General features: G+C 43.9%; 1 protein-coding gene across 4 annotated transcripts in view; it reads left to right on the top strand.

The window, feature by feature from the left end:
* Positions 1 to 15,120, top strand: part of ELMO1 (engulfment and cell motility 1) — a 283,672-nt gene that overhangs the window by 7,282 nt on the left and 261,270 nt on the right. For 3 of the 4 annotated variants that reach the window (XM_053409947.1, XM_053409946.1, XM_053409944.1), the window contains exon 1: positions 8,637 to 8,736. The exons of the other annotated variant lie outside the window; for it this stretch is intronic. The gene's annotated coding sequence lies outside the window, so the exon portion shown is untranslated. Of the gene's footprint in view, positions 1 to 8,636; positions 8,737 to 15,120 lie in introns of those variants that run through there. 4 annotated transcript variants of the gene reach the window in all.

Genomic DNA, 15,120 nt, shown 5'->3' with positions numbered 1-15,120 from the left:
CCAGAGAAATAAGCGCAACTTTCTAATTTAATTTACTTCGCTCTTCTCGCAGAGCTACCGTGTCCAAACTTCTCTGAGGTACTTGGCAAAAGTGGAATGTTGCTCTTCGGTATTTGAGGGCCAAGTGCACGCTATAGAGCAGCCCTGTCTCCGCTGCCACTGTTGGAAACCTGTGCTTACTTCTCAACACTGTTCTGTAACCCTGTGGGAAATTCAGGGGGGCAAAGGGAAGAATTAAGCTTCCCCTTCCCCCTTAGTTTTTCCATTGCAGTGGGTGGGAATTGAAGCTGCAAAGTCTTGTCTGGAGTCGGAGTCAGTGAAAGACACCCATTGCCTAGGACTAGGCAAATTATCCTTTTAATTTCTCAGACTTTGGGGATAGCCTCATTCCCTCTTTGAATATCCATTTGGAAAGAACAAAACAGTTTGGTGCACTGCAGCTTCCTTTGCCAACTCCTGCTTCTTCTTTCCCCCAGTATCAGGTGTGTGCATTTGCTGTGGATGAGACAAGGTCAGCATACTAACTTAGATGCATCTTCTCTTTTGGTGGGAAGGCTTTGGTAGACATGCTGCTAGGGGTGGCGCAAAACCATAATTCCCACGAAAGCCACCTTTCCTCTCTGGTGTCACCTGACTTCCTCCACGTCTCTTAGACCAAGGTTTCTCAAATATTCTACCCTCTGGGCCTCATTAGAAAGGCTGAATATTACTGAGGCCCACCACAGAATGAGCGTGCAGGGTTGAAGCCAACTACAGAATGGTGATGCCAGTAAAATGCCGTGTTTGGCATGTTACTGGCATCATTTTCTATTGATACCTTTGGGAATTATTAATTCTTTGCCCCAGCATTTCCCTCATTGTAAGGAGCTTGGTATATCAGTTTTCCTCAAGCTATGTGCAGACGTTGTCTCTGGAGGTATTCTACCTCAGCCCCTCCATTTAGGCAGAGTTTGCCGATCCAGAGACTCTAAATCAGGCATAGGCAAACTTGAGCCTCCAGATGTTTTGGACTACAATTCCCATCATCCCTGACCACTGGTCCTGTTAGCTAGGGATGATGGGAGTTGTATTCCCAAAACATCTGGAGGGCGGAGTTTGCCTATGCCTGCTCTAAATCAAAGGTGACTAACCTGTGGTTCTCCTGATGTTACAGGACTACCACTTCCATAATTCTTCACCTTTTACCCTAATGAGATGTTTAAATGTTCCTTTGATGGTCCTTGAATCTTCCTGCCCCGCTTGCCACCCTCTCTGCCCACACTAGTGTGGCATGCCACACTCTTTGAGAACTACAGCTTTCATGTCTTTCAGATCTCCTTCCAATACCCCCCCCCCACCTCTTGGAGTTCTCTGCTTCCTTTATTCAGCATTTCGGGAGTTTCTGGTGCAGTTCAGTCAAAAGGCAATGGCACAACTAGGGAGACCAGGTGAGCAGGCTGAGGCCAGATTTGGGGGATGAGCTAGCACATGGCATGTTCCTCATGGTGAAGCCCTAGTGAGTGCTGTATCACACCCCGTAATGGGTAACTTGCCGAGGAGTCAGCCAGCAGCTGTGGAGGAGGACAGATGTATAAACATAGGGATTTGACAGCCCACTGCTATAAAACGAAGAAAACTGACGTTGAGTTATTTGCTGCTGATTTGGCTTTAGCGATTTGCCAATTTTTTTATAGGGACACTGTGCCTTTGCCTCTGCAAAGGAATCCCATTGTTCTTTCCAGTCCTAGAAGCAAAACCCCCTGTGTAGAAATGTAGTTCCTGAACCCATCTTGAATTAATGGACTGGGGTGCTTTGTCACAGAATATCTTATCAGTGGGCAGGGCATTATCCTTTCGGTGAAAATGGTCCTAGCGGTGTTTGAAAAAGGAGGAATTTAAAGTCCTGTTCACATAAGTGCCCAGTCCAGCTATTCATTTTCTGGGGTGATGGACCTTCCACCAGGCACATAATGAGATTGTGGCGCTCTGTCTGGAATCCCGACTTTTGTGACTGTCACCTATCAAAGATGGGGGAGATTATTGGTATGAGGCCTCTGCGTGTGTTTTGGAGGGTGGCATGCCTGTCTGTTCCTGTAGGGATTTCCCATCTAAGACTGGAGAGGTAAAAAAAATGGTATAACAACTATGTTTCTTGGTCCCTCATTGAGTATAAGCGGGAATGAAAGGTTTTTCTAGTGTTTTTTATGAACTTGCTGGGGGCACTGTCGTACAGTGGTTCCGCTCCTTCCTCCTGGGCCGTGTTCAGAAAGTGGTGGTGGGGGATGAGTGTTCAGACCCCTGGGCTCTCACTTGTGGGGTGCCTCAGGGTTCTGTCCTCTCCCCCATGCTTTTCAACATTTACATGCAGCCGCTGGGAGAGATCATCAGGAGGTTTGGGCTGGGTGTTCATCAGTATGCAGATGATACCCAGCTCTACCTCTCTTTTAAATCAGAACCAGTGAAGGCGGTGAAGGTCCTGTGTGAGTGTCTGGAAGCGGTTGGAGGATGGATGGCGGCTAACAGATTGAGGTTGAATCCTGACAAGACAGAAGTACTGTTTTTGGGGGACAGGAGGCGGGCAGGTGTGGAGGATTCCCTGGTCCTGAATGGGGTAACTGTGCCCCTGAAGGACCAGGTGCGCAGCCTGGGAGTCATTTTGGACGCACAGCTGTCCATGGAGGCACAGCTTAAATCTGTATCCAGGGCAGCTGTTTACCAGCTCCATCTGGTACGTAGGCTGAGACCCTATCTGCCTGCGGACTGTCTCGCCAGAGTGGTGCATGCTCTGGTTATCTCCCGCTTGGACTACTGCAATGCGCTCTACGTGGGGCTACCTTTGAAGGTGACTCGGAAACTACAACTAATCCAGAATGCGGCAGCTAGACTGGTGACTGGGAGTGGCCGCTGAGACCATATAACAATGGTCTTGAAAGACCTACATTGGCTCCCAGTATGTTTCCGAGCACAATTCAAAGTGTTGGTGCTGACCTTTAAAGCCCTAAACGGCCTCAGTCCAGTATATCTGAAGGAGCGTCTCCTCCCCCATCGTTCTGCCCGGACACTGAGGTCCAGCTCCAAGGGCCTTCTGGCGGTTCCCTCACTGCGAGAGGCCAAGTTACAGGGAACCAGGCAGAGGGCCTTTTCGGTAGTGGCGCCCGCCCTGTGGAACGCCCTCCCATCAGATGTCAAAGCGATAAACATCTCCCTGACATTCAGAAGACATCTGAAGGCAGCCTTGTTCAGGGAAGTTTTTAATATGTGACATTTTAGTGTATTTTTCATCTTTGTTGGAAGCCGCCCAGAGTGGCTGGGGAAACCCAGCCAGATGGGCGGGGTACAAATAATAAATTATTATTATTATTATTATTATTATTATTATTATTATTATTATTATGTCTCTTTTTGTTCCCGTTTGGTTTATCTTGAGACTTTGAATTGATGTCTTTGGTGAATTCAAAGCACAGTTTTGTCCATTCATAGTTTTTGCTTTTAACACACCCTCAATTGTGTTCCCAGTAGATCTCCACACTACATTTTCATATATTTGAAACGTGTTTCTTTGCAGGCTCCTTTGCCTAATGGTCCTGCTAGCAGCTCAAACTACTAGAGAGATTAGCCTTTAGCCTTGGTAAAACTGTACAACCGCCTTTCTGTGCGGTTAATATAATTGCCAGGTGTTTGTTCAAATGCAACACAGGGCTGGGTCAGGCACAATAAATCACTCCAAAGTGAGCCCAGGGAATGCAGCTCAGTGGAGGAAGTAGCATCTGACCTGGTGCATCCATGGAGGCAGTTGCTGCATATTTGGGATATTAGAAAAATTGGGGGATTCCTAGTTCAGACCAACGCTTTATCTAGACGTCCCTGAGAAATGGAATCTCATGCATGATACGAAGGCAACAGGCTCCTATCACTTGCTGAATCTTAATTTCAGCAGCAGTAATATCCTAAAATCTGGGGGGGGGGGGAGAGCACTTTACATCATTGTTCCTTTGATATTTTCATCAGTCACAGCTGCCGTATGTATATATGTATGTAGTGTTTGTGGCATCCTAGTCCTTTATGAGTAGCTGCCTTGAAACCTGACCTGTTGTCAGTCAGAAAAGTGGGCTGTAAATAAGTTAAAAATAAATGATTATTATTTATATAAGTTTCTCCTGTAGGGGAGAATTGGGATCCCCGATGTGGGTTTGTCTCTGCCCATCTCACCACTGGCAGGCAGTTAATATTTAGAAGAATACACCGAGGGGCAACTTTTGAGGGATACTTCAGGGGAGAGACAACCCCCTGGCTCCATTTTCACCCCCCCTTATGTCTGTTTCCTGGGTCCCCTTTCAGCTCCCTTCCGTCATCTGCACCAGGTTTTTGTTCCCTCCCTTTTTCTTGGATCTCATTTTTTCTAGGCCTCTTTTTTTGGGCCTACAGCCCTTGGGAGGCTTCTGTGCTTCTGAGGGAAGCCCAGGTGAAATATACACGGAGTCGAGTGTGGATTTCATGCTCTTTATTCAGCTCATAGTAGCGAGGAATGGAAGTTCCCCCGAAATGTCTGCTTTATATACATTATTTACACAATGGGTCCTGCGTGATTGGCTAGTTCCGGGATTCTCCTGTAGGCCAATCAGGTTGCGGATTCACTTCCACCTAGAGTTGGATTGGGTGGCTCCTGTGGACCAATCAGACTGCTGCGTTCTGGATCCTATTGTTCTAGGACCAATCAGCCTGCTGCAGTTTGGATCCTATTCAACTCAGTACATAATGCTAGGAAAGAGCTGGAAAAAACCCAGCGGAATATTGTGTCTGTTGTGTCCCAGTCTTCTTGAAGCCTGACCTGCTGTCAGTCAGAAAACTGCAAATATTTTGAAGTTAAAATAAAGAATCCTTTTGGAAAAATTGCCCTAAGCTTGGTGGCCATCACCACATCATGTGCTTCCGAATATTATTATTTTTGAGAGTGCAGTGGGGCATTTAAAAATAAAATAAAACTGCTTGAATATCTTGAATTAGCAAAAATGACTGAGACAATTAGGAGACAGGCAACCCAAAGGTATAAAAAAAGAATGGGGAATTTACAAATAATATTCAATTAAACATTGTCCACAAGTGAAAACCTGGACATGCTTTGAATGAACTCTGCAATCTGTAAGTTCAATAAAGAATATATGAGATAAAATAAAAGAAAGAAATGGAGATAAGGAATGTGGAAGCAGTGATAATAAAAAGGGGGGAAAGGATGAACCCTCAATGAGGAGATTGGAAGTCATATGGAGAAATTAAGAAATTCTGAATTAAATAATACAAGTCTTTAGGAATTTAAGGATTTATACATATTTGTTTATTTGGTAATTTGTTTCTTTTGTATTTTATTTAGAATGTATTATCTTTACCATGTAAGAAAATCAATAAAAAGCATATTAAAAAATAAAAAAATAAAATAAATGCCAGGCCTAGGTGAATCCCCACCGTAAATCAGGGTCTGTAGATCTGATCAAATATTGCTTGATTTGCATGGTCGGATTCCCCTGGATTTTGTCTCGACTTGCTAGCGCCTAAATGGGTTGGCGGCAGACTTAGGTTCCTGCTTTTTTTTAGATATGTGGCCTGAGGGCAGACTGTATAATACTCTTGCCTTGCAGAAGCAGCTCTGAGTTGGGTTGGGAGACTTCTTGGGAGCTGCCTTGGGTTCCATGGTGGAAGATATAAATGTGGTCAAAAATAACAAAAACTGCAGGGTAAGAGTTGGGGGGGAGGGGTTTTCAGAGCTGCAAAATACAGTATTTTCTATAACCTGATCTTATTGCAAGTGTAAATGAAGTAAATGGATGCCCTTTCACGAAATCCATCAGCTCCTGTAACATTTTGCTGCTCCAGTGTCGCTGCATGTATGGCGTTTAAAATCCCTTTGTGGAATGCAACTGCCTTCTGTGCAGTACTACTAGCTAAGGGGATGTGAGGATAACTCATTTATTTTTGCCTCTCTAATAACGTAATCTTTTTCTGGCTTACAGAGTAGGAGGCTTCCGAATCTGGCCTTGCCGGCCCACGGCCTCTTCCAAGACGGTTCGGGAGGTAGATTAAAAATAGTGCCTTGGCCACGAAGCTAGTCAGCATCAGGCAGACTGTTAAAAGACTGGATTAAGGTTCTGCGCAAGGGCTATTGTTGACTCTTAGGAGGAGAGGCTTTCATGCCAAGCACAATGTTTAAAGTGTTTGTTTTGGATAGAAGGTGACCTTTCATTCCTGAGCTTGTTGTATGAGGGCTAGTCTCTGCCTCGAAGCATCTTCCAGCCCCTCCGGTCAAGGCTGCAGCCTTTTGACCCAGAGACAGGGCGCGTGGACGGTTGTTTTCCTTTAATACGTTATGTATTTGTTTCGAAGATTTGTGCTTTTCTCATAGAGAAGGTTTCCAGTGGAATAACACAAATAAGCAACCTAAACTGATAGTCTGGAACTATATATATGTTTCTGTTGGTGCTTCTTTTTAACGTCCCTCCTGCCACACAGCTTTGTTTGCTTTCGTAATAGAGACCAATCCGTTCTTTGGCACACTGATTGATTGATTGATTGATTGATTGAATTTATGGGTCTTCTTTCAGGATGATTGTTGATGTATGCCTGCTTTCCCACATGACCCTGAGGAAAAACAAAAACAAGTCCTACTTCCTCTCTTCTCTATTACAAATGTGCAAGCGGTTTTCTCCCTGCTTCCTTCTCTGAAGTGCTCCAGAGGTTCCACAGGTACATTGGAGGGGGGCATGTCTCTATCTCATTCCCTCTCTTGTCGATCTATGAGGATGCAGACATGTACCTGCTAGCAGTGTTAGAAAATCAGATGTATAAGCTAGGCGCCAAATGGCTCCTTAAACCAAGGTTGTAGTTGCCAAAACGTAATGTCTGGTTGCCATTTTTGGGCAAGACGACTCTTCCTTCTCAAATGATGGACTGACTGTGATTGATGATCAGTGAAACATCTGGCTAGTTCAGATTGACAACCTTGAGCTAGTTTAAGAACTTTTGAGAGCTTTATCCAGAAACGGTCTATGTATATTCCTACCTCTTGTTCTTAATGGTGACGTTGTTTAGTCGTTCAGTCGTGTCCGACTCTTCGTGACCCCCTGGACCAGAGCATGCCAGGCACTCCTGTCTTCCACTGCCTCTCGCAGTTTGGTCAGACTCATGTTTGTAGCTTCGAGAACACTGTCCAACCATCTCGTCCTCTGTCGTCCCCTTCTCCTTGTGCCCTCCATCTTTCCCAGCATCAGGGTCTTTTCCAGGGAGTCTTCTCTTCTCATGAGGTGGCCAAAGTGTTGGAGCCTCAGCTTCAGAATCTGTCCTTCCAGTGAGCACTCAGGGCTGGTTTCCTTAAGAATGGATAGGTTTGATCTTCTTGCAGTCCATGGGACTCTCAAGAGTCTCCTCCAGCACCAGTGGAGACATGGACCATTCATAATGTGAGAATATTCTTCACAACTGTGAGCAGGGCAGTGGGGTGGGAGCTACAACAATTAGCTGTAACATTGTTCACTGCTGCTTCTCAGGCTGCACGGAAAAAGCAGTTTGGTTCCTGAAATTCATAGAATCACAGAATCATTCTGATTTGTGCAGATAAACTATAACTGATTGAATTCTACAGGATGTGGTATTAGTGTGAAAACAGTCAAGATCCAATGATCCTCAGGCATGTACCTCCAGATGGTGAAGATGTCAGGTGCCATCCTGGCGCCCAGGAATCTTCACTTGGTCGCAAGTGGCCAATAGCCAGGTGCAAAATGTACCTGGCTCCTGGTTCCTAGTGAGGAAGCAGACCCTCTTAAGGTAAGGGTGGACAACTTGTGGCCTCTAGATGGTGTTTGACACCAACTCTATCAACCCCAGCCAACATAGCGAAATGGTCAGCGGTGATGGGAGTTACAGTGCAACCACATCTGGAGGGCCACAAGTTCCTCATCTCTGCCCTCTAAGGCTTGACCTCCGTTTCCTAGGAGAGGCTCCTGAGGCTGCAATAATATGCAGGACTCAGATATTGACAGCAGCAGCTTTCTTTCTGTCTCGTTTGCAGCTTTCTAGAGCTTGACGCTTGAATTTCTGAAAAGAAAAGCCTTTCATCCCTGGTGGAGTGGTTGAAGATCAATCTGCAATGAGATAAGAAAATCATGAAGCCTGGGTTAATCTTTGACCCATAGTTTAGCATGAATGAATTAAAATCTACATGCCACATTTAATACAGGCAACTCCCCATTTACGTGGGGTGTGTGTGTGTGTGTGTGTGTGTGTGTGTTATGTTCCGAGGCACCACCACACATTTAAGTTAAATCGAATATTGGGAACACCATTGAAAAAGTCTGCAAGCACCATCTAAACCTCTTGAAATGCTTTAAAAAAAACCAAAACTCCACCACAATTGCTCCCGCCAAACTTCCTTGCTGAAACTCCCAACTCTTCACAGACCTCAAAGGTTGGTGCAAAGGCTTCTGGGATTGCGCTTGCAAAGGCTCATGAGATTGCTAGACACTATTTTCACTGTTTTCACACTCTTTCAGGGCCGTTATTGCCCCGTTGGCTGCCACTTCCGGGTTCACAGCGATGCGTGTGTGTGCCTTGAATGCACATAAATGTTTTCTGCTTTCCCACTTTGCAGCTGCTTCCGCCATGTTGTTTGCAGGAAGGTCTTCCCTGTCTGCTGAAAGCAAACTTAGGAGGGATGAAAGGGTGGACGAAAGGTGTTAGTGAAATCCTCTGTAGATCTGGAGCCTTTGTCAAGTAAGAAGCTATGCAAATCCAAAAAGAGCACTTTCCCCCTTGTTAGCCTCTAATAACTACCATAGAAATATGTGGGTATATAGTTGTGTAAACATTTTTATGATCTAATAACTTTTCAGGACTTGTTTGCAAAATACCATGCACTACATGCTACTGTTTCCTACTCTACAGTCTTTTCCTGAAGAAAATCTGGATATAACCACAGCTTCTATCACACATGGAAAGCGAAGCTGCTCTTAACAATGTTAGACGTCAAAAGCTCTGCTCTGGAAGCTTCTGTTAACCTGCTAACCTCTGCTAATCGGATAATAGCTGCTAGGCCTTACCCTGTTATGCTGTATTGGCCATTTGAATCCATTTCTGCAGCTGAGAGAGTGGCAGAGACCATTTGTAGAAATAAAACATGGCAACTGTTGCTAGCATAAAAAGGGAAGCAGTTCAGAATTATTATTATTTATCACTATGGATAAAAAAAAATAAGAAGGGGTTTCTTCATTTTGTAGACTCTCTGATTTATGGTTTCTGATGAAAATTTGCCAGAGTAGGCAGTTGGGTTGTGTGATGTGAACAACCAAAGAACGATGGGTTATGCCTTTGGTAATAAATGCAATCTTAGCTACTCCCACCTTCATCTTTTAAAAATCTAAACATGCTGAGCTTCAAGAAATATGCCAAACATGCATTTAAATGATTCGCCTTATGATATTTGCATATAGCTGGTGACTTGCAGCATAATGGCATGTTGTCTGGAATGGGTAGAATTAGAATCTGTTTATTCTTATGAGGGGGGAAATTATTTCCATGTAAGCAAAACAAGAGGCAAAGCCCTCAAATTTACTGGTTGTTTGCCTTTTGGAATTGCAAAAGATGTTAGATTCAGACGTTTACATCAGAGTAACTGAACATAGAGGAAAATGAAAAAGAGGCTAATAAAAATAGTTTCCACATGGCTGAGGCACCACACAGTTGTGGTAACCTATAGAAGCGTAACCAGAGCCCTGATAGATCAGGTCTGTGTAGATCATGTGGGAAGGGCATTGCTTGAGTATCATGTGATACATGCACACCAAAATCCAGGGTTCTTGCTCATGGGAGAAGGATGCTAGCAATTTCTGTCAGTGAGTCAGGCCAGAAGTGTGGTTAGTAAATGAAGTCTGGCTGCTACTGGATTGAGCTGATCTTCAAGCTTTAAACCGAAAATTGTACTATAACCATGTACAACCAGTTTCACTGTGATTCACTTGGTATTTCAGGAAGATACCACTGCAGTGTATAGTACACGTTTCCTGTCCCTCGTGAAAGGAGATTAATGAGCCTAGGCTTGGGGTTGAACGTGAACTATAAATTTTATCCTGCTGCTGGAATGAAATTTGCATTTTGTGAGACCTTTCCAAATTCCTGTCTGCTACTGGAAGTGTCTCCTCCAAATCTCATAATTCTAGTGTGCGAAGAGGCAACTCATCTCCAGTTGGTTCAGTGTTGGTGCTAAACCATGCATGGAGCTGGAATTCTGAGGTACCTTTAAATCGCAAAAGTCTTAAATGTATTCCATTTTCAGTCATTTCCATTCATATGTAGTTCCTGTGAAGGGGTCTATGGCAGCAAGGCTGTGTTGCTGGCGCTGTGTTCAGTGTTGCCACAGGTTGAGCACTGATGTCTGCAGTGGGGAAGCCTAGGCTCATAGGCTTCCTTGCCATAGAGGCCACATTCAGTGGGTGGTATTCAACTAGGCCTACTCTGAGTAAGGCTTAGTTGAGTACCACCCAATGTACGGACATCAGGGGTGGAACTGAGATGTCATCTCTTCCACAATTAACCTATGAAGGGGGCTTGTGTGGCTCGGGAAATATGTGTATCAAATCTTGCCTTTCTAGGTGGTCTAGAAACACTTCAGACATTGGGGGTGTGCTTCATTGCCCCCATTTCTACATAAACGTCCCTTCTAGGACCTACTTGCAATCAGGGTGTCATGGTCTACATGTGTAGCAACTATTTCAGGGTTCCCTTTGAATTTCCAGTCACAATTCCATATGTTTCTGATCATCGGGGTGTGTTGGATTTGGTCTGTATGAAGAAATTTCAGCTTTCTAAGCAAAGTGGAAGTATCCTAATCATTTTTATACCCAAATAAAGCAGCTAGTGAGACTGAGGTTCTTCCTAAGACTCCCTAAGGCTTTCTTTCCTGAAGGGGTTTAAGGCCCCTGATTTTTACACCCTGTTGTGATCTTTAGCAAATTTCCCCCACCCCCATCAACCTGCTTTCTAGAAATAAGCCCTACTTTTGTTCATTCTTCCTCAAAAGGTTTCTCCTTGTGCTTCTTTACATAGTTGTTGTTTAGTCGTTTAGTCGTGGTCCAACTCTTTGTGACCCCATGGACCAGAGCACACCAGGCACTTCTGTCTTCCACTGCCTCCCGCAGTTTGGTCAGACTCATGCTGGTAGCTTTGAGAACACTATCCGACCATCTTGTCCTGTCGTCCCCTTCTCCTTGTGCCCTCCATCTTTCCCAACATCAGGGTCTTTCCAGGGAGTCTGCTCTTCTCATGAGGTGGCCAAAGTATTGGAGCCTCAGCTTCAGGATCTGTCCCTCCAGTGAGCACTCAGGGCTGATTTCCTTAAGAATGGAGAGGTTTGATCTTCTTGCAGTCCATGGGACTCTCAAGAGTCTCCTCCAGCACCAGAATTCAAAAGCACCAATTCTTCAGCAATCAGCCTTCTCTATGGTCCAGCTCTCACTTCCATACATCACTACTGGGAAAACCATAGCTTTAACTTTACGGATCTTTGTCGACAAAGTAATGTCTCTGCTTTTTGAGATGCTGTCTAGGTTTACAAATTGCTTTTCTCCCAAGAAGCAGGCGTCTTTTAATTTCGTGACTGCTGTCACCATCTGCAGTGTTCATGGAGCCCAAGAAAGTAAAATGTCTCACTGCTTCCAATTCTTCCCCTTCTATTTGCCAGGAGGTGATGGGACCAGTGGCCATGATTTTAGTTTTTTTGATGTTGAGCTTCAGACCATATTTTGTGCTCTCCTCTCTCACCCTCATTAAAAGGTTCTTTAATTCCTCCTCACTTTCTGTCATCAAGGTTGTGTCATCTGCATATCTGAGGTTGTTGATATTTCTTCCGGCAATCTTAATACAGTGGTACCTCAGGTTAAGTACTTAATTCGTTCCGGAGGTCCGTACTTAACCTGAAACTGTTCTTAACCTGAAGCACCACTTTAGCAAATGGGGCCTGTCACGCCGCCGCTGCACAATTTCTGTTCTCATCCTGAAGCAAAGTTCTTAACCCGAGGTAATATTTCTGGGTTAGCAGAGTCTGTAACCTGAAGTGTATGTAACCTGAAGCGTATGTAACCTGAGGTACCACTGTACCGCTTGGGATTCATCCAGTCCAGCCTTTTGCATGATGTATTCTGCATATAAGTTGAATAAGCAGGGAGATAATATACCACCTTATCTGTCAAAATTGGGAAAGGAGCACGACCAGGCTGTATATTATCTTTGCATAGGGAGGAGTACAAATAGTAACTGCAAAATAAAGTAGAAACTAGCCTTCAGAACCAAATCTGATTCTCTGTTGAATTGTCATAATTGTCAGGGTTATGTTTGCACTTGAATTTACAGGGGTTTAGATCCCTCGTCACAAAACACACATTTTCATTGGCCTTCGGCATGATGCTTCACTTGTCTATTAAAAGCACATGCCTTCTCATTATAGTTTGAAACAAAGCACTACGATCATAATTCAAGAAAAGACCATTATGAACGTGTCCTTTAGGGGAAAAGGGATCACTAATTAGTTCGGCTCAGCAAGCACATTTAGCCTTCTGAGACAGAGCTAGCTTTCAAGGGTGGTTTTGCAGAAAATGGCACATGAGAAATAAGTTAAAAGGGATGTGTGGGGTTTGCAATATTGGCCAACAACGCCCCCCCAAAAAAAACCATACAAAGCATTTTCACTTCTAAACAGTTTCGTTTGAGAAGGCAGAGGAATTGGATTTATGAATAAACCAACGTTCTGTAACAGTAAGGCATTGAAAAAGCATTAACTTCGGGCAGGAAGAATTTAGCAGTGAAGGTTGAGTTGGTGACCTACTTAGGAGCTCATGGAAAAATGTCTTGAGATTAAAGGTATGCCGTCTTGAAGAAAAGTACTTCTGCAAATATTCAACAAAACATGAAAGATGTTGCTCCACCCCCACCTTCCATTAATAATGAGAGAACAAGACACTCGCCATCCTGAATAAATGGAATCCGTGCCATATGATTCTGCCCCCCGCTTCTTATGTTCAGGTTTGGGGAGCCATTCGTTTGATTGATCAGCTTATTAAAATGTTTTAATAAGAGCAACAGGAAAGGAAACTCATGGAGAGCTGAGGGAACAATCTGTATTCCTTACATTGTTAGGGAAATTGAGCCATTATCTGAAATGTGATTTATTAAAATTTCTAAGTGTAAATTGAGACCCCCCCACCCCGCAGACTGTTAAATAAATACTCACGTAACAGCTGTTCTGCATGTAATACCAGAATATAGTTTCAGACTGGAGTTTTGCTAAGTCTTTCCTCTCTTATCAGAGAATCATAGAATTGTAGTGTTGGAAGGGACCCATAAGGGTCATCTAGCCCAACCCTCTGCAATGCTGGAATCTCAAACATCCATGTGCTAGTTTTATTTCCTGCGGGAGGCTTTTTATGTTGTGGATTCTCCTATGTACTGTTTTAAGCAATATAAACCAAAATTCATGGTTATTTGCATGCCTGCGTGTCCCTGAAATAAACAATGGACAAAAGACCGACTTCACATACATATATGAGCTGGGGAATCGTTTTTGTGAATGTGGTGGCAAGTAACATCTTGAAAGGGAGTGTGGTGGTGGTGTTAAAAAGTCATTGTATCCCAGCAGCTGCTTCGGTTGAAATAATGTCAGACAAATATTTTGTCTTTGAAGTAAAAAATGTACAGGACGTGGTGTTCTTCTTTGTAGCATCTGTTGTATTGTGTGATGAATGCAGTGGAATGCCGTTTCCCATTAGATATACATACATATCTAAGAATAAAATGTGTAATTACCATACATTGTGATAATGTACACAAATCTAGGTACAATATTGCGTGTGAAGCTTGGCTAGCAATGTAGCTGAGCGTTCTGTTCTTGCCTAACATGAATCAGAATCTCCTGACTAAATCCAGTAAAAAGAAACCCCATAAATGTTCTCAAGGGTGAATTCAGGTTATTCAAGCTTTCCTTTTCAGTCTGAAGGCTAAGATGTATGCTCTCTTCCTTTTGAATTTAGCTAATTTTTGAATGTTCAACTCTTCCACTAAATAACTATTGCTGGAGCTTTTAGTGCCGCTTAATTCTTTTTTAATGCAACTGTTTCAATGCTGTGTTTAATAATTTGAAAGTTAAGTGTGCTATTTGAATCAAACGCATATTATTCAATCAAAAGCTATTTCCCCACATAGTTAGTGTAACTTATAAATGGTGCGCTTAAACACTCACAGTTGGATTGCTGTAATGCCCCCAGGGGGTGGGTGGGCTACCTTTGGGGTTGGTCTGGAGATTGCTTCAGGTGATCCCTTATATACCCAGTAGATCACTGCATTCTGCAGGAAAGTTTGTCCTGCAAATTCCAAAGATCTCAGAAGCTCGCTTTGCAGTAACTCGGAGCAGGGCTTTTAGTGTAGCTGCCCCTGTTTTGTGGAATAGTATTCCTGTCTTTGTGGAAACAGTTGAAGATGCTTTTGTTCCAAGAGGCTTTGCCATCTGGATAAATGGGTCTTTACCTTGAATGTCCATTTGTTATGGTTTTAGTCTTGTTTTAATCATATCTGTGGCTTTTGTGGGTGGCGCACAGGGACGCGGCTGGCGCTGTGGGTTAAACCACAGAGCCTAGGACTTGCCGATCAGAAGGTCGGTGGTTCGAATCCCCGCAACGGGGTGAGATCCCGTTGCTCGGTCCCAGCTCCTGCCAACCTAGCAGTTCAAAAGCACATCAAAGTGCAAGTAGATAAATAGGTACCGCTCTGGCAGGAAGGTAAATGGCGTTTCCGTGCGCTGCTCTGGTTTGCCAGAAGCGGCTTAGTCATGCTGGCCACATGACCCGGAAGCTGTACGCCAGCTCCCTCGTCCAGTAAAGCGAGATGAGCGCCGCAACCCCAGAGTCGGCCACGACTGGACCTAATGGTCAGGGGTCCCTTTACCTTCACCTATTTTATATAGTAAATTAGTTTGGAAGCATGATTCTTTTGTGCAAAAGCGGCATACGAATAAAATGATGAATGAATGAATGAATTCCCTTCGATATCTGAACATGGAAAAATATTCTTAGTTTAAACTATGTTCAGTGAAAATCTGAAGCCAGGGTATGAATG

Source organism: Podarcis raffonei, chromosome 12 (genome assembly GCF_027172205.1).
Source record: "Podarcis raffonei isolate rPodRaf1 chromosome 12, rPodRaf1.pri, whole genome shotgun sequence".
Taxonomy (NCBI): Eukaryota; Metazoa; Chordata; class Lepidosauria; order Squamata; family Lacertidae; genus Podarcis; species Podarcis raffonei.
Note: the sequence above shows the minus strand (reverse complement) of the source record. Positions and strands in the feature narration are given on the sequence as shown.